This window comes from Petaurus breviceps, unplaced genomic scaffold, assembly GCF_028583685.1.
Source record: "Petaurus breviceps papuanus isolate PSGF00001 unplaced genomic scaffold, PetGlider_PUasm1.0 90681, whole genome shotgun sequence".
Classification (NCBI taxonomy): domain Eukaryota; kingdom Metazoa; phylum Chordata; class Mammalia; order Diprotodontia; family Petauridae; genus Petaurus; species Petaurus breviceps.
The window spans coordinates 6,605,458-6,626,308 of record NW_027187307.1 but is presented as its reverse complement, the minus strand read 5'-3'; the positions used below and the strand labels follow the sequence as shown (position 1 = coordinate 6,626,308).

At 38.8% G+C, this 20,851-nt stretch overlaps 1 pseudogene; it reads right to left on the bottom strand.

Annotated features, from left to right (window-relative positions):
- Window positions 1–19,087: 19,087 nt before the first annotated feature.
- LOC138143978 (sugar phosphate exchanger 3 pseudogene) lies at window positions 19,088–20,419 on the bottom strand (annotated as a pseudogene).
- Between the last annotated feature and the right edge of the window lie 432 nt (window positions 20,420–20,851).

Below are 20,851 nucleotides of genomic sequence, written 5' to 3'. Positions count from 1 at the left end.
ATTTGGAATCTGGATTCCTGGGATGGAGTCCTCTCTTCCCTACCAACCAATTGTGTGACCTTGGGCAAGTCCCTTTTTTTCTCTGAGCATTATTTTCCTCATCTCTGGAATGGGGTAATAATACCTGTTTGTGTTATGAGAAATAAAATGAGCCCTATCTGCAAAACACATTGGTGTATCCAACATGGTGATCCAATGGGTCTGTGACCTGTTCACCACGGGTACTCCCTGTAAGGATGCACATTACAACCATCCCGTTCCTTCCCTTGGGGTGCTTATCCACCTTTGGTATCTACCTTCACCCAAATGTCACGTGTGGCTCCAAGAAGCTGTAGCAAGTGCAGCAGCCACACCCTGGTAGAACGATCTCAGCAGATGGGCTGAGCCAGGTGAGGGTCACTGAGAGGACTCAAACCCATTAGTGAGTTGGGGGACGTCTGTCCCAAGCACGTAAAGACTTCCCCAGCAGAACGAGTGGATGAGGACAATTTGTTCTGATGGCCATAAAAGAGGCTAACGCACGTGCTGTGGAGCCCTTAAAGCTTGGCCCAGATCATCCTGCATCCTGGCCCATCACCAGCAGGCCTAGCTTTTGTCTTGCCACTAGACTCTGATAACCCGGGAAGAGCCAGGGAAGCTGACAACGTTGTACAACTTGGCCTCACTTAAATCCAATTTACAAGCAAGTCAAGACATTACCCTATGATGTCACTGGTCCTCTTTGAAAATGAAGGATAAAGAACTATACCTGTCTATGTCTTCCCATAAATCTATCGTGGGTGGTCCTGACTTAGAACCCAGGAGACTGTGTGGATGCCAATGGTTCACTGACTACCCATCAATTATTATTTGGTTTTGCTACCAGACTTATGCTCCTTTTAATTATAGTCATACATCTCATTCGTGACTTCCTTTAAACTACTGCTTTGTTTATATTTTATTGTACCCTCCACACACCCGTTGTGACCACCTTCCTTGTCCTTTGAGTAAGTTTTAATTTTAAATCTTAAGGAATTATAGTGAAGTTCTGTGACTTGGACACATCACTTTAAAATGACTGGAATTTATTTGAGGAAGGAGTTTAGGCTTATTGATAGAACTGTGGCATTTCCCAAAGGAAACTTGAAAAACAGTCTACAAGAAGTTAGGTTTAGACCAACATCTCATATCATATATAACAATCAGCTCCACTTGGATATATGGCTTAACTATAAAAGGTTATAGCATAAACAGTTGAGAGAAGAAAGGAAGGATGCATCTTACACAGATATAGAGAGGGTAGAGTTCTTGACGAAACAGGATAAAAATGACCAAAAAAGATAAAATGGACAATTTCAATTATATAATATTAAAAAAGCTTTTTCACGAACAAAATCAATGCAGTTAAAATTAGATGGGAAACCATTAAATTGGAAAATATTTGTGCAGCAAACTTTCCCGAAGGCTTAATATTCAAAATGTTCTCTCTCTGATCTAGCAGACTGGTAAAATTGACAAAAATAAAAATTACAGCCATTGGAGGGCCTGTAGAAGGACAATGATACACTTATGATACATATATATATATACATATACATATACATATACATATACATATACATATACACTTGCCATCTGCCCCAGAGAAAATGCTACTAGGTACCTACCCCAAAGAGAGCAAACACAGAGGGAAAGGACCTCAATGCACAAAATCTTTTATAATATCACTTTTTGTTCTAGGAAAAATGTAAACAAAACTGGTACATGTCAATCATGAATTAAATGGCTGAAAAAAATTATGGCATATGAATTTGGTAGAATATCATTGAGCCACAGGAAATGATGAAAATTATGGATTCGGAGAAGCCTAATAATAATACTTATATAAAATGATAAGAAGTTAAGCACATAGAACTAGGATAAAAAACTTTATATAAGGATACTAATGTAATTTAAAAAACTTTGGAAGCCTTAAGAACTCTGATCAATGCAATGATCAATCATGACTCCAGAAGACTGAAGATGAAGCAGCAGAGAGGTGAGGGACCAGAGGCATCCAATGAGATAGATGTTTTCCACAAAGGGTCATTGTGTGAATTTGTTTTGCTTTATTATATTTACAATGGAGAATTTCCCCCCACCCAGGAGAGATGTATATGAGAGGAGTTGTGTGGGAGAGGATTATGCAGTGATAGTGATACCAAAAAAGAAAAGAAAAAAGTATCCCCTTGAAACATAAAATGCCCAAAAAAGAGCATGGGGAAGTTCATAAGGGGGCACTAAAAAGTTACCACACATAGCAGAAATAACCTATCTGAAACACACAGAATCTGGGGCCATCATCCTAATGCCCATTCCCACTGGCAGACTGGGTCACTAGAGACAGGATCAGGCTTCTCTCATCAGTCTTACAGGGAACTCTGAGGGGATGGAGTGTGGTTTTTTTTCACATTAAAGCTTGCAAGTCCATATTGGTACACCAATATTATCCATTGATATCAATTAGCCAGCCAGACTTAATTAGCTTTTAAATATGTGTATTTACTTGGGGGGGGGAGGAAGAAGAGTTTTTAGGAAGCATCCCCTCCCAAACAGGGCACACTAGACCACTGGCTAAAGTTGCTTGCCTTCCTTCCCTTTTAAGTGGATCTGTGATTTCACCACGAAGGTAAGGAATAACTTTTTTTGGCAGTGCTTATCTGTATTTTTTCTGCAACTAACTGACTTAGAGAGTTTCCTGGGCACTGAGAGCAAAAGAACTTACCCAGCACTGCACAGTTATCTGTCCTCCAAGGCCAGCTCTCCAGAGAGCATAACATAATGCCTCTCACAATCTTCCTCCATCTTCCAAAGCATCTGGAGATCTTGCTCTACACTTATTGTATATGTCCTACTGTTGTAGACACATAGCAGGCACTCAAATACTTGACCTGCCAAGATCTTACTGTAGCTAGGTGACAGAGGGGACAGATCTTTGGGTCTAGAGTCAGAAAGAGCTAAGTTCAAATATGGCCTCAGACACTTTTGAACTCTATTAACCTGAGCAAGTAACTCTGAGTGCCTCAGTTTCCTCAACTGTAAAACGAGTATTATAATAATAGCACCCGCTTCATAGAGTTGTTGTGAGGATCAAAAGAAAATATTTGCAAAGAGCTTACACAACACCTGGCCCATCATAGGTGCTTAATAAATGCATGTTCCCTTTCCTCCCCTGTTCTAGACTTGCGCCCTCATACATGGTGGAGGGTGTTAAAGCCCTAATATTCTGAGTGGAGGTACTTTGATAGAGCAGCAGGAGTTTTTAAATATAAGAAACCAACATAACAATAACTAATATTCTTCAAATTAAGCTGTGTATATATTTTCATAAGAAAGGGATGAATCTTCAAGAATTCACGTGTGCTGGTTTTTATAAAATTCTATAATTAAGGTTCATAAGCATGCTGGAGATATTATTATTCTGCTTGTTGCTAAGGCAACCATATGTAGTATGTTTAAAAATGTCATGTCCCCCCATCCCCCACAGAGAGTAAAGGAAAGCTCACTTGAAACCCCATTTTGAAAGGAACAACCTAGCTTTTCTAAAGAGCTGGTCTTTCATTTCATCTTGTCAAAATGTATTCATTCAAAAAAAAAAAAAGATAGACAGAGAGAGTGAGGAGGGAGAACTAGGAAAATACAGAGTTTTTAATCAATTCATTCGTTACTGCTTTTAAAGGATTGCTTGTTAATTCTCCTGTGCTTTGGGGATTCAGGATTTTTATTGTTTTGTTTTATTTTATTTTTAAGCAAATAAGCAACCCATTTAGCAGCTAAAACTTTACAAATCTTATTAAACCCTCCTCTTGCAAGGAAAGAAAAGTACAATTGGGTTGTTATTTTTGTGACATAATAGGTGCATCTGCTTGGAAATCACAAACAAAATTTCTAATCACATTTGAAACATTTACCAAACTTCAAGCAGGTAACCAAGCGACCAACACAAAAATTGTTGTTCATTCATTACTGCCACCTTTACCTTGAAGCAGAAACACACACACACACACACACACACACACACACACACAAACTGGGTTTACAACAAAACAGAAACAACTGGCGTTTATTTAACCCTTTAAAGTTTGCAAAGTACTTTGCAAATAACCTCATTTGAGCCTCAAAAAGCTATGATATGGATACTATGGGTATTAATATGCCCATTTCATAGACGAAGAAAGAGGTTCAGAGAAACATGGCAGCTTGCCAGGGTCACAGAACTAGTAAGTGCTAGAGGTAGGATTTCTTTTTGGAGGGCAATTGCGGTTAAGTGACTTGCCCAAGGTCACACAGCTAGTTTTTGTGTTAAGTGTCTGAGGCCAGATTTGAACTCAGGTTCTCCTGACTCCAGGGCCTGTGCTCTATTCACTGCACCACCTAGCCGCCCCATAGAGGTAGGATTTCAATGTAGGTCTACTGAGGCCTGCACACTCTCTCCTGGATACTTAACTAAACTTTCTACCTGGGAGTGACAATAAAGTTTCTGTAAAAGAAAATCAAGCTTTGATTACCCATCAAAGTTCAAAGTGGGTAAGCAAACCTGCAGACAGATGGGAACCCTAACTACGCATCTAGTTCAACTGACAATACTGATTTAGGAATCAGAAGGCTCAGGCATGAATCCCAGGTGTACCACTTTAATTTTTACCAGTGTGACCTTTGAATTTTCATCTCTAAGCTTTAGTTTCATCGTGTGCAAAACTAGGAGACTGTATGAAATGACCCTTTTAAGGTCCCTTTTCCAGTTCTAAATTATAACATTCTACACCAAAGGTTGTTTATGCTCCTACACTATCCCCAATAATGGATGGGATAAAAAGCAGGTGGAGAACCACGAAATTCAATTATCTTATTTAATATGAGAAGAAACCTAGACGCAGAAGGAATAAAGGACTTGCCTATGATCACGCAGACAGCTGACTGTGTGAAAGAATGAGAATCGCAAACCAGGTCCTGTGTTCCCAAGTTCAGGCTTCTCCGCTGGTCATTACTGTTTTTCCCTGGGTCTGGACAAAAGGTGAAATGCTCAGTGCCAGAAAGTGACCACTGGAATGCGTGACCCTGCATATAACCTTAACCCTAAATGATTTTCTTCTTGTTGCTGTTCCATTGTTCAGTCATGTCTGACTCTTCATGACCATGGACCATAGTGTGCCAGGCCCTTCTATCCTCCGCTGTTTCCCAAAGTCTGTCCAAGCTCACGTTTGATGCTCCCATGCCATTCTCTGTACATCTCCTCCACTGCCAGCCCCTTTTCCTTTGGCCTTCAATCTTTCCCACCACCAGTCTTTTCCAACAAGTTCTGTTTTCTCATTATGAGGCCAAAGTACTTAAGTTTCACCTTCAGCATTTGTCTTTCCTGTGAATAGCCTGAATTAGTTTCTTTAAGTATTGACCAATTTGGTCTCCTTGCTGTCTAAGGGACTCTCAAAAGTCTTCTCCAGCACTCCAATTTAAAAGTGTCACTTCTACAGCTCTCGGCTTTCCTTATAGTCCATCCCTCATAGTCACATTGCTACTGGAAAAAGTATAGCTTTGACTAGAAAGGCCTTTGCTGGCAAGGTAATGTCTCTGCTTTTTCATATGCTGTCTAGATTTGCTATAGCTTTTCTTTCAAGGAGTAAGCATTACCATCTGCAGTCATCTTTGAGGCCAAGAATATAAAATAATGCCTAGGGCCACCTTATTTCATAGAGGACTCTATGGTATTCTAGGTAGTAAAAGGTCAATCTCATAGCTGAAAGCTCTCCCAGAATGTGAGTGACCAAAGAGAAAAGGACATTGATGACATTTCCATAATCACAAAGGCCATCTAAGACAATGTGGATCTTGACGGAAGGCCCTTTCCAGCACACCTGATAAGTAAGCATCTGGCCCTCATTTTGAGGATCTCTAGAGTGAAATAGGTAAAGAAGTGAAAAACTGGGGTGGGAGGAAGTGGGGAGGGAACAGTAGAGGAAGTAAGGGTGGAGATAAGAGGGCCTATGGGAATAGGTCTGAATTTAAAAATATTACACAAAATTAATCTTCAGGATAAAAAAAACCTGAAGGCTCTGAGGCAGCCCATTCCACTTTTTAATAATCCAAATTTTTGAGACATCTCTTTTCCTTACATCAACCCAAATTTGGCCTTTCTGCAAATCCTATTCATTGTTCCTCCTTCTACTTTCTGGGGCCAAGTCATTTACAGCCTGATTACTCTCTTACATCTCTATTTCAGTTAAAAGGCCAGCATCCTGTCTCCTCTAAGTCTTCTATCTTCTACAGTAAACATGCCCATTACTTTCAAGTAATACTTATATAGTATTATCTCGAACTCTTCAAAAATTCTGTTTACTTTCTTCTGGCCACTCTCCAGTCTATCAATGCCTTCTGGGGAAGTCAGAGTTGAACATGATAATTTAGATGTTTTCTGATCATGTTCCTAATCCTGGACACCACTAGGCCTCCCAAGGAAGCCTAAGATACTATCAGGGTAGCATGTGTCGAAGCATATTCAATTTGCAGCACTGATGTAGGGGAAAAAGGTAATGAATGAACTTAGAAATGAAAAACGTCCTTATAGGAAGATGGTGCTGGCTATCAGCTGTGACTCAGGAAAGGTCAATGTAGCATAGGGAAAACAGCACTGGGTCACAGATTCCAAGTCAAAACTTCATTTTGTAGAGGAGGAGACCGAGATTCAGTGACATGACGTGACTTGTTATACAAACAGCAACAAACACTAATGAAGCAAAAGTGTCCTTGGATAAGACCAAGAGAGATGAGGAGGACAAGTAGCCAGAGAGACCAGTGAACAGCGAATGGGAAAGAAGTGCTTATTGGAAGAGCAACGGGGAGGCCTGGACCACAGGATTTGGGGCAACATAGTTATCCTCACTAGTTAAGAAATGGCTACTTCTGGGACAGCTAGGTGGCCCAGTGAATAGAGCACCAACCCTGGACTCAGGAGGACCTGAGTTCAAATCCAACCTCAGACACTTAACACTTACTAACCGCATGACCTTGGGCAAGTCACTTAACTCCAATTACCTCTCTAAAAACAGCAAAAAAAAAATGAAATGGGTACATCTAAAAGCAGCATTTTGTTGTTCAGTCGTTTTTCAATCATGCTTGACTCCATTTGGGATGCTCTTGGTAAAGTTACTGGAAGGGTTTGGCATTTCCTGCTCCCGCTCATTTTACAGATAAGGAAACAGGGGCAAACAAGGTGAAGTGGCTTGTCCAGGGTCACACAGCTAGGACATGTCTGAGGCCAGATTTGAACTCAGGAAGATGAGTCTTCCTGGCTCCAGGCCCAGTACTCTATCCACTGCATCACCCAGCTGCCCAAGAGTAGCATCCAATAGGAGAGGGGAGGAATCACGAGATCTACAAAGATAATTAACAGAAATTTGTCAGAAGAGGGAACTCAAATATGGTACTTGAGAAGGTTTAATTCCATGAGGAAATAATAAATATAGAAATTGTGAATCAAAGAAAAAAATCTCAGGATACAAAGGGAGAAGAATTAAGGAAGAGAAAAAGGTCAAGAAATTCTTTTTAGGAAAAGATGCAGAAAATAACAAAACCTCATAAGCTTAAGTTGGAAAGGAGGAGAGGAAGGGGGTTTTATATTAATCATATAACAGAGAGGGGAAAAAGAAGGGGGGAGACAAAGGAGTGCAACAATTAGAACACTAAATAAAGGAAAGAAAAATGTCAATATGTTAAGTAAAATTCCAAAAGTAGGTAAAGAACTGAAAAACTGGGGTGGGAGGAAGTGGGGAGGGAGCAGTAGGGGAATTAAGGATGGGGATAAGAGGGCCTATGGGAATAGGTCTGAATTAAAGTAGATTACACAAAATTAATCATAAGGATAAAAAAACTGAATAAAAGGAACAAAAGAAAATTCTAGTTTAGGAAAAATAATACTAGAAATTAGGAAAATATAAACTTAATTTACAAGTTTAAATGTGAATGGATTTTTAAAATCTTATATTATGAAATAGTAATAGATTGAATAATAAAACAATAAATCACTATCTTGTGCTTACAAGAAAGACAACTGAAAAACAAAGACATTTTTAGAAAAAAAATGACAAGCCAGAAAAATTACTATTCATCAGGTAAATACCCCCAAAACAAAACAAAGCAGGAGATGCAATCGTGCTATGAAACAAAGCAAAAATAAAAATTCAGAATATTAAGAAAGATAAGGAAATTACATTATGCTTAAAGTAACTGGTGAAAACAAAACAAAAAAATCAATAGTAAATCCATATGCCCCAAATTCCATCGTATCTAAATGTGTAAAAGAAAAATGAACTAAACTGAGAAAATTGCAAATAGTAACAATAATATGAGACTTGAATGTTCTATTGCAAATAAGTGTAAAAAGGAAGAAACAGTATATACACCTTTACAGACCAAATATAGCAAAGCTAACAATCAATTCAGGGAGCATAAGCAAAAGATCAAAATGGATATTTAATGAAATATTAAATAGTAAGTGGGGTCAAAGAAAAAAAATCACAGAAACAAGTAATAATTATGTGAAAGATAATAATCATAACAAAACAGTGAACCAAAATGGCTGCATTGTAGCTAAAACAGTCCTCAGAAGCAATAGTCCCAAAACATTTATTAGCAAAATAAAAGAGAATTATCTGAATATGCCCCCAAAATGAGAAATCCAACAAAAAAATAGACAAGCACAAAAAGAGGAAACCTTGAAAATGAGGAGGGAAATAGATAAATTAGGATGCAAGTGATAAAAAATAAAGTGATTAAAATCAATCAATAAACCTTTTGTGATAAATATTTAGAAAAAATATTAACAAGAGGAGCAAAAATTAAATCAGCAAAATAAAAAAAATGAATAAGCTAAAATCAAAACACAACCAGAAGAAATTTAAATTCTTATGTGTGTATATATATATATGAGAACCTATCACCAATAGTTTTGTGCTAACAAAACTGAGAACAAAAAAGAACATGATCTTTAAAAATAGAAAATATTGAAACAAATAGGAGACAAAATAGAATATCTAAATAATCCAATCATATAAAAAGAAATAAAACTAGATGCAATAGGATCTACCTGGGGTAGACAGGGAGAAAGACTCCTGGTTCTGATGGACTTACAGGGGAATTCTCACAACCTTTTAAAGAACAATAACTGAGAAAGAAATCACTGTACCAGAGATACTCCTTTCTTGAGACAAAGGCAGCAGTAATATCTAAACCAGGAAAGGATAAAACACAGAAGGAAAACTATAGAACAATGTCAGTAACAAATTTAAAATTTTAAATACAATCCTGTCAAACAGACTCTAGCGATTCATCCAAGAAATCATTCACTGTGACCAAGTTGGTCTTATACCAGTGATGCAAGGATGGTTCAACATAAGGAAAACAATCGGCATAATTAATCATATTAAAGACAAAAGCATCCAGAATTACATGACTTTTTCAATAGCTACAGAAAACTTCTTTGAAAAAGTACTACACATTTAATTATGCTAAAACAAACCAGCAAACCTATAAGTATAGGCATAGAAGGATCTTTTATTTTAACATGATAAAAAAAGCTTCCATCTAAAACCAAAAACAAGTATTACATGCCATAGGGAAACACTAGAAAATTCATCTATAAGGTGTTTCTTAGTGCTACAGCTAGATACCCAGTGCTGTACTAGTATGCTAAAAGGCCGGAGATTCTATTAGTCATCAAGAATGGATAAAGTGCCTACTCTGTGTCAGTCACTGGGGAGAGAATATAGAACAAAGAGAAGAATTCAGTTGAAAAGAGAGGTTTCAGGAGTTATTGGCTGTAGAGGCATCTCAGAGTAGAAGATCCAGGCTGAAGAAAGTCTTAAGCAAAGGTCAGCTTTCTCTCCAGATGGCCATTTATCCACAGACACTATAATATCATTTACTGTCCCATTACCAATGTCTCCAACAAGCTGAATTTTGCCTCATTCACAAAGAGCAGAGGTTAACCAAAGATAGACATCAATGCAGGGGTCAGGCAGAGAGGTCAGCCTCTGATTAGGTGTCAGGGATTTGTCCTAAATGGGGGCTCTAGGAAGTTGTGACTGAACTCAGAAGTTTTCATCTAAAATAAACCTCCTAAAGTCAAAGAGGAGGAAACTCAGTGGACCTCAGGAGCTATTCAATTCTCCTCAGGTTTAAAAGGAGCCATTTATTGTACCAAAAGCACACTAGACAGGCCTTAGACTTAAGGAGCTGACATGCTAATGAGGGAAGACAACACATAAAAGGGAACAGTAAAGCAAACAGGAAAAGGGCCCCAGAGCAGTAAATCAATCAATCAGCATTTATTAAGTGCCTACTATATGCCAGGTATTCTGCTAAAACAAGAACTACACTGATATTTACTATCTGGGGTCAACAAACTATGGCCACTGGGCCAAATCCAGCTGCCCATTTTTGATTGGCCCATGAGCTAAGAATTTTCTTTTATGTTTTCAGATAAAGTTTTATTTTATTTTAAAATGTAAAAATATTCTTAGCTCATAAACTGTACAAAAATAGGCAGTAGGCAGATTTGACCCCTGGTCAATGCCTTTTAAAACTGAAAATAGTTTATCGACAAAGATGCTGACATCAAAGATAGGAGAGAATTTAGAATGGTGAGACCCAGGACTGATAAAATAGAGTAGGAAGTGGAAGGGTTTGGAAGGAAGGAGAGAATAGGACTATTTGTTGAGAGAGCTATGAACATATTAAAGAGTCCAAAGAGTTATTTGGGAGGAAGGGAAGGAAACTGCTCCAACTCTTATTTTATTTAGTCAATAAGGAAACAAATAATCATGAAAAATCAATGCACCCATAGGTAATAGTGAAAAAGACACTTGTGCATATTTCAAAAACTTCTCAGAATTTGGGAATATTTCCTTTCCAGCTTATTTGTGTTTCTCATATCTATATTCTCTTGGTGGGATTTGGTTGCTATTTTCTTTCCTTTATTTTTAAGTTATGACATCTTATGAATAAGAAGCGCTAATATTCAAATATACAGAAACAGGATTCTTGACTCTCTTATTTTATCACTTATATCATATAACCTTATTTGCCAAGCCAGTGTTAACCACCAATTACCCACAAAACACTTCTCACCAGTTGTAAGCATCCTTGAGGCATGGTCCATTATTCATTTCAAAAGGCTACCGCAAAAAAATAAATAAATAAAAAAAAAAAAAAAACACGAACTGGGATTTGTTTGCCATCCAAATGACTGGAAATATATAAATAACCAGTCTCTGGAGAAAACTAAGGTTTTGGTTTTGGGTTTTTTGGGGGGGGAGGCGGAAGAAGAGGGTAAAGAAAATAGTAAAAGCTGTGTCAGTTGGGTAGGAATTAGTTTACTCCAGAAACACAGGAAAATCTCCCTTGGGTATTCCTTATCATTTGTATTTTCCGTATTTCCAATAAAATCCTCCCCCTTCTAATTATTTCAAGATAATAAAGTGAATTTTAGAAATTTCTCTAGCTTTCAAAAATAAAAAAAAACAATAACAAAGATGGTATCTAACATCATTTGATCAAGCTTGCTTTTCCCTTGGCTCACAGAGTTTTCAAATATTTCAATTTCAAACTATAGAAGATTCTAATAGAATCGTCAAATTTCACTTCCTTTTTTTAAACCACCCCCTAATCTGCTACTCTATATGCTCTGCAAATGTAGCCTTGAAGCCAATAAATTAATATCTGTGATATTTAGTAGGCTGTTCCATTGCAGCCCTTATATCTTTGAGGATACACAATATACAGTAAGACTTTCTATGTGGAATAAACAGTCTTTGCAGTAGATAATTTCCAAGCTCTAGTGCTTTAGCCCTTTACAGAGAGCAGTAAATTTTAGGAGATTGTAATCCCCTTAATACTTTGACTTTTAGAATGCCTAACAACTTTCTACAACTACAAATCATTACAAAACTGGAATAAAATCATAGTTTGTACAATACAATGCCTGCCTTTTTCAACAAAAGGAAAAAAAAATTCTCATTCTAAGTTCACCATAAATAAGTATCTGTCAAATATTCCTTAACTTAGTATAGTATGTGGAACTTTACTGTATTAATTCACTTGGTCCTTATGACAATCATGTTTTAATACAAGCTGATTGAAACAGTATATTGTCCACTACAAAAGATTCACTGGCTTCCTTAAAAGCTTTTATAGCAACATACTAAAAGGCATATTCAAAATAAAAAAGGAATTTATTCCCCATGTAAATCAACTCTTTAATAAGATTCCAAAACCCTACACAAAAAGTTAATAAGATCAAAAAGCTCTTTCTCAGTACTAAGAAAAATACACATACCCACAGCACACCCTTGAATGAATTCCACATTGGAAAGAGCTGCTGTGGATGCAAAGAGAATGAGATTTCAGTATTCCGACTCTAACCCTAAATCACTTGTAGTTTACCCTCCTCTTCTTTCCTGTGTCCCTGTGATAGAAGGATGGAGCAAACTCCTAAGGTTCTGCCACTGAAATGGAGGAGCTCGCTGTCTTAATACAAGGAAAATATCTGACTATCAGTTTCTAAGGATCAATTGATTTAGGAAGGGAAAAGATTTATGTTTGCAATAAATCAATGTAAAGCAAAGACAGTAATATTTCTCATTGGTCACTCTTCTTAAACCACATCAAGCACTTTACTTTGCCTTTCTCTGTATCATCACCAGCATTTAGCACTGTACCTCAAACACACAGAATGCATTTCCTACTGATTCACAAGTGACACGGTTTCAGGAACGTGAAGTTGGAAACTTAATTTCATACCAAAAATGATAATACAGTTACAAGATTCTTTAATGGCCCCCAACATTATGCTTTATACAAGTATTATATTGATCTATATGCACATATTTCCCCCTCAAAGAACACAGCATGGAATGGCACTCAGATTAAACAAAGGGAGTGAAACTTATAAATGGTGCCAAAGAGAAGAAATAAGATTCAACTTCACCTGAGAGAAATATTATTTGTTGATAGAAGGTCACTTCCAACCCAAAAATTTATATGAATGTAAAGATTGTATTACTATCCATAAAATTCTTGAGAAATATAATTAATAATAATAATTCATTACCTTTTTGTATCTCAAATATTATTGTAAAATGTAGGCAATGGTGCACGTGCATCCTTAATAGACACAAAAGAGACAAAGTCAATGTAACATCTCTGCAAAAAAAAAACCAAAAACAGAGACCTGATTTCCTTTGGTTGTTTTCATTACTCTTATAAAGAAACAACATTTCTCCACAGTCCATTTTGACTAATTCTAGCTTGACTCATAATTTAGGAGCCTCTCCACCAATACTACAAGATTCTGTAATGGCCCCAAACATTATGCTTTATACAAGTATTATAACTCTTTTATGGGCCATTTTTTGTAATGCATTATATAATGGAAACATTTATAGTTTCTTTTCTATCTTCAGAATTCATCAGATTTTTTTTACATTTTATAAATTACATAACAGGTCCTCCAGTACAAGTCTGTAAAAAACAACCTATTTTATTAGTAGCAGACCCTAAGATTTGGGGGGGCACTAGAATTTAGCTGCTTATTTGGGGATGCTTTTAAGATTCCTCTGCTGTTAAAAAAAACATAATCTCAACAGTCCTAACCTTGATGGCATTGTAATCTCTAATACTGCAGGTCCAATTTGCTCTTGGTATAAGAAGTCATAAGATGGCTAAAAGGAAAAATTCAAATATGTAAAGAGGAGAAACAGGCATGTTTGTTGATTTCTATACACCTGCTCCCAGTCTCTTACTTCCCAAATAATTTTCTTAAAGCATGTTACACTCTTACCTAAGAGTTTGTCAGTGGCTCCCTATCTTCTCTAGTGTAAAATACAAACCCCTCAAATTAGCATTTGAAGGTTCTCAGTCTGACTCCAGTCAGCCAACAATCAGTTATTATTTATTAAGTACTTTCTACGTTCTGAGCACTTTGCTAGGCCCTGGAGACACAAAGGAATACAAATAGAATCCCTGCCCCCAAGTAGCTCTCCATCTAATATGGGAAATAACATGTAAATAGAGGTTTATCTACACTATATGTATAGTTTAAATGGAAGATAATCTCAGAAAGGAGACACTGGCAGTTGTGGGGGCACTGAATAGCATACATGTTTTTGTAGTAGAGTGGGACAGTTTTTGGAAGGGGAACTCAGAAGATGTAGGTTAGTCAAGGCTTTCAGGCAATTGAAAGACTGGATGACCATGGGGAAAGTCCTTTAATTTGCCTTGCATTCAATGTCCACATTGGTAAGATGAGTGATCTCAAAGGTCACCTCCAATCTTCAAATGTTGTTACCAGTGCATTTTAAAAGCTTGTACTGGAAACAAAATGACTTTCAACATGACAATCAGTAAAGGGAAAGGAGAAAGGCATTTATACAGTAACATGTTTGTTAAAAACTACCTGAGGCCTCCACAGTTAGAACAATCTACAAATGCATCTGAGGAGACACATTAATACAGAACCCACTATGTGCCAGGCACTGTGCTAACTACTTTACAAACATTATCTCACCTGATCCTCACAACCACCCTGGGAGGCGGGTCGTTTTATCCCTATTTTACAGATGGGGAAACTTAGGTAGGCAAAGGTTAATGACTTGCCCTAGTTCAAACAGCTAGTAAGTTTCTGAGGCTGAATTTGAACTCAAGTCTTCCTGACTCTAGGCCCAGTACTTTATCTACTAAGTCAAATACTTTTTGGTTGAATCAAATAATCAGAATTGGATATGAAAAGGGCCCGTAAAATTCCCTGAATCAATCAAAGCCATTGTGTGAGACCCTGGGATAAAACCCTTAGTAATCTGTGTAAAAGGAAGATGCTACCTCAGAACCTCAGGAAGAGATTCTGAGACTCCAGATCTGAGAGGTTGTAATAGGTCTGAATACTGAGCTGTGCTTGGGCAGAGAAATATTGAGGAGAATCATTGGCTCTGCAGTGGACCCAGTCTGAGGGAAATCTACCCACAGACACAATATTATAGTCTGCTGTTCCATTATGGAAATGTTTCCAGTAAAGAGTTTTGTTCCAGCCACCAAGAGGTCAGGGGTTATGGGGCAGGTGACCCTCAAACCTTTGTTTCCTCAGTCATTTCATTTGTTATCCACCACAGCTAATTAGACATTGACTCAAATATCCATTTAGACCTAAGTGTTAGGAATTTTCCCAACTGGGAGCTTGGAGTAAATGTGATTGAGGTCAGAAATTTTCATTAAAAATAAACTCCTTGAAGCAGAAGAAGGAATCAAGTAAACATTAGTAGACCACTCTACTGCCCACTCTACACCCTTAGGCTTAAAACAAGCTCATTATTGCAGCAATGCTTTACATGAGTAAATAATAATTTTTTTATACTTTTGCTGAGGAAATATTTTCAGGTGGCATGGCATTCTCAGGTCACTTCAGCAATCAACCCAGTGATGACCAACGAGGTAATATGCTCATTCAGAAATTTTCCAGACCAAAGGGAGTACCATTAGTGACCTAGAACCCCTAGAAACCATCCCTAGGGATATGTCTAGACTCTTTTGGGAAGGGTAGCCATCTTTAGGGCAGAAATAACCACTCCCAATGGTGAGCCCGCCCTTGCAGACTCAAGATACTAGATGAATCTACTATAACTGACTATTCCTACATGCCAGGACAGTACTCAAGTCTCCTAGCATTTATCTACTTTAAGGGTGACAACAAGGTCTGTAAATAGGCAGAGTCCTTGATGATTGATTAAAAGGGACTCTGACTCTTTTGAGGGATTAAGCATAAGAAACACTCAGGTAGGCCAGAGTTGAGGAAAAAAGGTTGACTGCCTAATAAAACCCAAAGCTAAATGAGTTTGGTAAGACCAGTCCAGTGAGAAACCTTTCCTCAGCATTTTTTAAAAGAATGGCTTGCAAAGTTTGGAATCCAGGTTTTTTTTGGTTAAAATTTATATACATGAAGAGGGAGAAAACAAATACACCTATCAGATTTCTTTAAAAAAAAATGCTCTGGGGAGAAGATGAGTAGGTAGGAGTTTATGTATGTGGGGTAGGGAAGATCAGCATATCCAGAAATGTTGCTGGGGGATATTTCTAAAAATAAAAATGGTAGCTCCAAGGAATTAAAAAAATATTTACAATTATTCAAGTAGTAGGGAAGACCAAAGAGGCACTCTAAAAATCATGAGAAAGTTGAAGTCATTGAAATGGGCTCCAGGTTCCCAAACAAGTCATAGGAAAAATGTATTTGAACAACCTGTATTAGAGCTAGTCAACATTATACATGTGACCAAGTAACTCACGAAATGATCTCATTGGGGCCATTTCACATAGTTTTCTGATTTATGAGAAAATACTGAGAGTGCAAAAGCAAAGTGTCCTTTGGGGGGACAGTAGGATTGGTATGCAAACCTGCGGACGACTGAGTCAGAATGAACAAAAGACATCCCATGTAGTTTTCTGAACAGACAGGCAGGATGGCATGTGGGAAGAGAATCTCCACCTTGGAAGATATGTGATAAGGTGGGCAGAGCACAGATTCTGGAGGCAGAAGACTTGGATTTAACACCCACGTCTGATGCTTCCTACCCCTCCCTGGGCCTACAAAACGATGGAATTGGAAGAGATGGCTTCTTAGGTTCCTCCAGCTCCAAGTCTCAGATCCTGTGATCTCCATCCCTTACTCACCTTGTCAAATCTTGTCAGTTCTGCTCTACTATTTCTCTCACATTCATTCCCTTCTCTGTTCTTACACAGCTACTACCCATGTCCCAGTCCTTATCACATCTCACTAGGAATATGGGCCTAGCCTCCTAAATGGAATCCCATCTGCCAGTCTCATTTCTACACAGATCCCAAATTAATCCCTCTAAAGCACAAATATGACCATGTCAGTCTGCTGCTCAAGGACCTGCTGTGGCTCCCTATGGTCTCTAGTATAAAATACAAACAGCTCAGCTTGCATTTAAAGGTACATTTACAATATGACTCCATTCTATCTTTTCAAAATTATTTTTATGACTCTTCTTAAATGACTCTCCATTTTAGCCAAATTGGCCTACATCTTGTTCCCTGGACTCGGCATTCCATATGTTACCTCCACACCTTTGAGAAGTGTAATGGAAAAGCAAATTTAAAGATCTTCCCTGCCCCTAGGCCCTTTGATAGGCTTAAGAGACTGTGAGAATTTTCCTTGATTTGAAAATATACTCTGCCTCCTAATAGGCTGAATGTGGTCACATGGAGCCTGTGGCAGAAGGCTTGGTTTTCAGGAATGCCCACACCTTGATGCTGTGTGATTGGCCAGTGAGTCAAGAGGGTGGTTACATTCTCTGACCCAGGAGAAGGCTATATAATCCCTGATGTGAGGCTTTGCTTTGGGGCTCACTTTGAGAAGTGTTCTGTGATTTGTTCAGATGAGACTCTGGGAAGCCATTGTTGAGAGCCCCCCCCCCCCCGGCTTTGAAAAACCCAGATGTTGATTTGGTATGGATGTAATGGTTGGACAGTTTGGAAACCTGTCTACTTGATCTGTTTTTCTGTTTTGATAATTCTGTCTGTATACTCTGAAGTTCGGGGTGCTGACCCTTTTCCCCTGAACTAGGTCAATGATACATATTTGACTGATTAAAGTAAGCTTGTTAACCCATTTTGAGTTGCTTTCCTTTATCAAAGCAGATCCAATAACCTGTGTTGGCAGCCACCCTGGGGACCCCTGGGGTGCTTGTTGCTACAGGGGGTCAACTCCTTAAACCACCCTTATCCTCAATTTTCTCAGATGTAAAAAGAGAGGATTAAAATAGATGATCTCTGTGGACCTAGGATCCTCTTTGTTCACAAAGTTTTTTTTATCAGTAATAGCTGATTGAAAACTAGATTGATAAAAATAACATTGATTTGTGCCTCCATATGCATAAATGTAGCAGATCATAGAAAGAGGCTACAAATTCCCAGACTGTACTCTTTCCCATTCTAGCTAGCTTCCATAATTTGAAATATATTCATAAATACAAAGCAACTTTAAGGATGGTGTCTGGCATTGGGAATGTACAGTGTGGAGACTGTCTGAATTTTTCTATAGAATGGTGACTTACCAGGTCTGACCCCTTTGCTAATATAATTTTCAAATGTAATCTACCCCTCTATCCTGAGCAAAGTCACTTCCTTCCCTCCCTCCAATTCTAAATCTTCAATGAAACTGCTTAGGAAACTGACTTAGAACAGAGATCAAGCCACTAAAAACAGGGCCAAGGATGCTAACTCATTCCCATTCAACATTCAAGTCCATGCATACCACGTTTGGGTCATTCATTGCCTACTTTAGTCACCCTCATCAAAGTAATTTATCTACTGTGTTTGTCCTTTGAAAAGGACGGTTACTAAGTACTTCCAGGAGTCAGAGGTGGTGAATGAAAAGATTGGCATTAAGTAAAAATGAAGGCCAGATTGATAAGCAGTTTCATTTTTAAGCATGAAATATGATTTTTCCCATAAGAATTGAGGGGGTAGTATCATTTTTCTAGGAAGGTAGAGTTCAAGGGAAATGCCAACCTAGCTGCTGTACCTTACATGGAGAAATCATTTATTCCTTTAATTCATTACCACACGAAACAAAAACAGAATAATGGCAAACAGTAACGACATGTTTGTTTAACTTTTGTTTTATTATTATTATTAGCAGACAACTAATACAAATCAGTTTTTCTTCTTTAATCATGCCATTGTACATAAAACAAGAATCAGAGGCTAGATGAAGAGCCAGAAGTAGGAAACAAAAGTAATGAGTAGCCCACAAATTCAAGCAAAAAATGGTAATTAAAACAAAAGGCATGGCCACATTCAGTACAGTCCTGTAGTATGTGCAGTTCCTATGTTTCATCTTGGTTGTTGGTCTGTCTGCTTCTGAAGTGACTCACATTGCTGGTGTTGATTCAAGTTGTACACCCATAACCCTCCACCCCACCCCCAGTCCCACTTAATGAATGAAAGCAAATGAAAACAGAATTGATCTTTCTCCCTGTTGTTCTGGGAAGCCTTTCTCTGAAAGTGATCATTCTCTAACTGTATGGGTTCTCCTTTTTTGTACAAAATCTCTTACTTCCCTCAGTAATAGCATGGAAATTAAGAGAATGGTACAACCTGAGATGAGCACCAAAAAATAGGAAAGCCACATCCATCCTAGTTTGTCTTGGATTAAAGATACTAAATACTGCCCCACTGCTGTGCCCATGCTAACAGTTCTGTCTAAAATGCCTGTAACTGTGGCTAAGGCCTCTCTGCTCCCTTGCATTTCTTCCTGGAAACCTAGATCGCTGGAGATGTCAGAACCTACTACATCTGGGAGCCCAGCAATGAAAAGCCCTGTGATTGCCATTAGCAGTATATTTAAAGTTTTGTTTGGGGAAATATGGCGACACCCAAACTGGGACACAAGGACCAGAAACACACAACCAGCTAACAGAGATTTCTTCTGGGACGTACTTATGAGGAAGCCCTGAAATGTTCCATCTAAAATTCCTTCAATATCATACCAGAAGGAAATCTTGCTGACCTTAACTTCCCCACGCAAAAAGCTGCTGTTTAGATAAAAGGGCAACCAGAAGAAGAAGGAATAATTCATTAGCTTTTTGCTGTTATAAGCCAGGGAATAGAATGAAACTCTAGGGTCACTAGCATCATCAGCAAAGACTTCACGATCTCCTTGCCCACCCATATCATGTAAGTCTAAAGGCCCAATGTCTTCAATGTGGTTGATATTGGTATTTTCATAGTCCATTAGCAGCCTTTCGAAGTCTTCTTCAGAATCATCTATGTCCTCTGCATAGATGGGGCCAGATTCTTGAGGTGATAACCAAAGGGCAAGGAAGGCGAACAATCCTGAACCAAACTGTATGGAAGCAATTACCACGAAGGTGTATTCATAGCTATACTGTAGAAACAAAGCCGACAGATACACTCCATAGGTGGTGCCTATGGAGGCACAGGCACTCCAGAGTCCAAATATAATGCCCTGACTAGTTATGCCAAACCATCTCTCCATGATGACCACCACACAGGGCCAGCCGGTGGATTCCAGCAAGCCAGTGACCACCGACACAGAAAAGTAAAACCATTTGTTGTAAAAGTAGAGGAACTTGGTTAGGGTGCCAAAGCCTAAGGACACGAGGCCTGAGGAGCACATACCTAGGGCCATGACCTTCCATGGTCTGATCCGCTTTCCAATTCCGCCATTGATGTAAAGCCCCAACGCATGGGAGAAGAGGAAGATGGTATCCAAAGATCCCCACAGAAGGATGGCTTGCTTCGTATTCAGGGAAACGTTTGTGGTATCCGGAGACAACCTGGGGGCATCGTATGGTAGCCGCTGATGGACAACACTCATTTTAACGCTGCTGAAGGTCACTCTGGAAGTATGATACAGAGCGTAACTGCAGAAGGTGAGCATGAACACTGCGAAGTGGCTGAGAAAACACCAGCCAATCAAGGGCCCAGCGGCCCTTAACCCACGTGGCCTGAACATATTCTAGGCCTCAGGTCGAAGCTGCTGGTGGGAGCTGGAGAGGAAACGGGATTTGGGGCTGGATCGGGACACAGAACAGGAGCGGCAACTGGACCCGCAGCGAGGTGAACAGCGACTGAGCACTTGGTGCCAACTGCCTCTAACAAATCAGACCTCCCCTAGCAACCTAGAACTCGGTGCGCTGTCACCTAGCAACGCGTGCCCCACAACAGAAGCCAGGGAGCCAATCCCGCAGAACCTGGGAGTAACGGTAAGGCGCATGCGCAATCAGGCCAACAACAGGGCTCCTCCCCC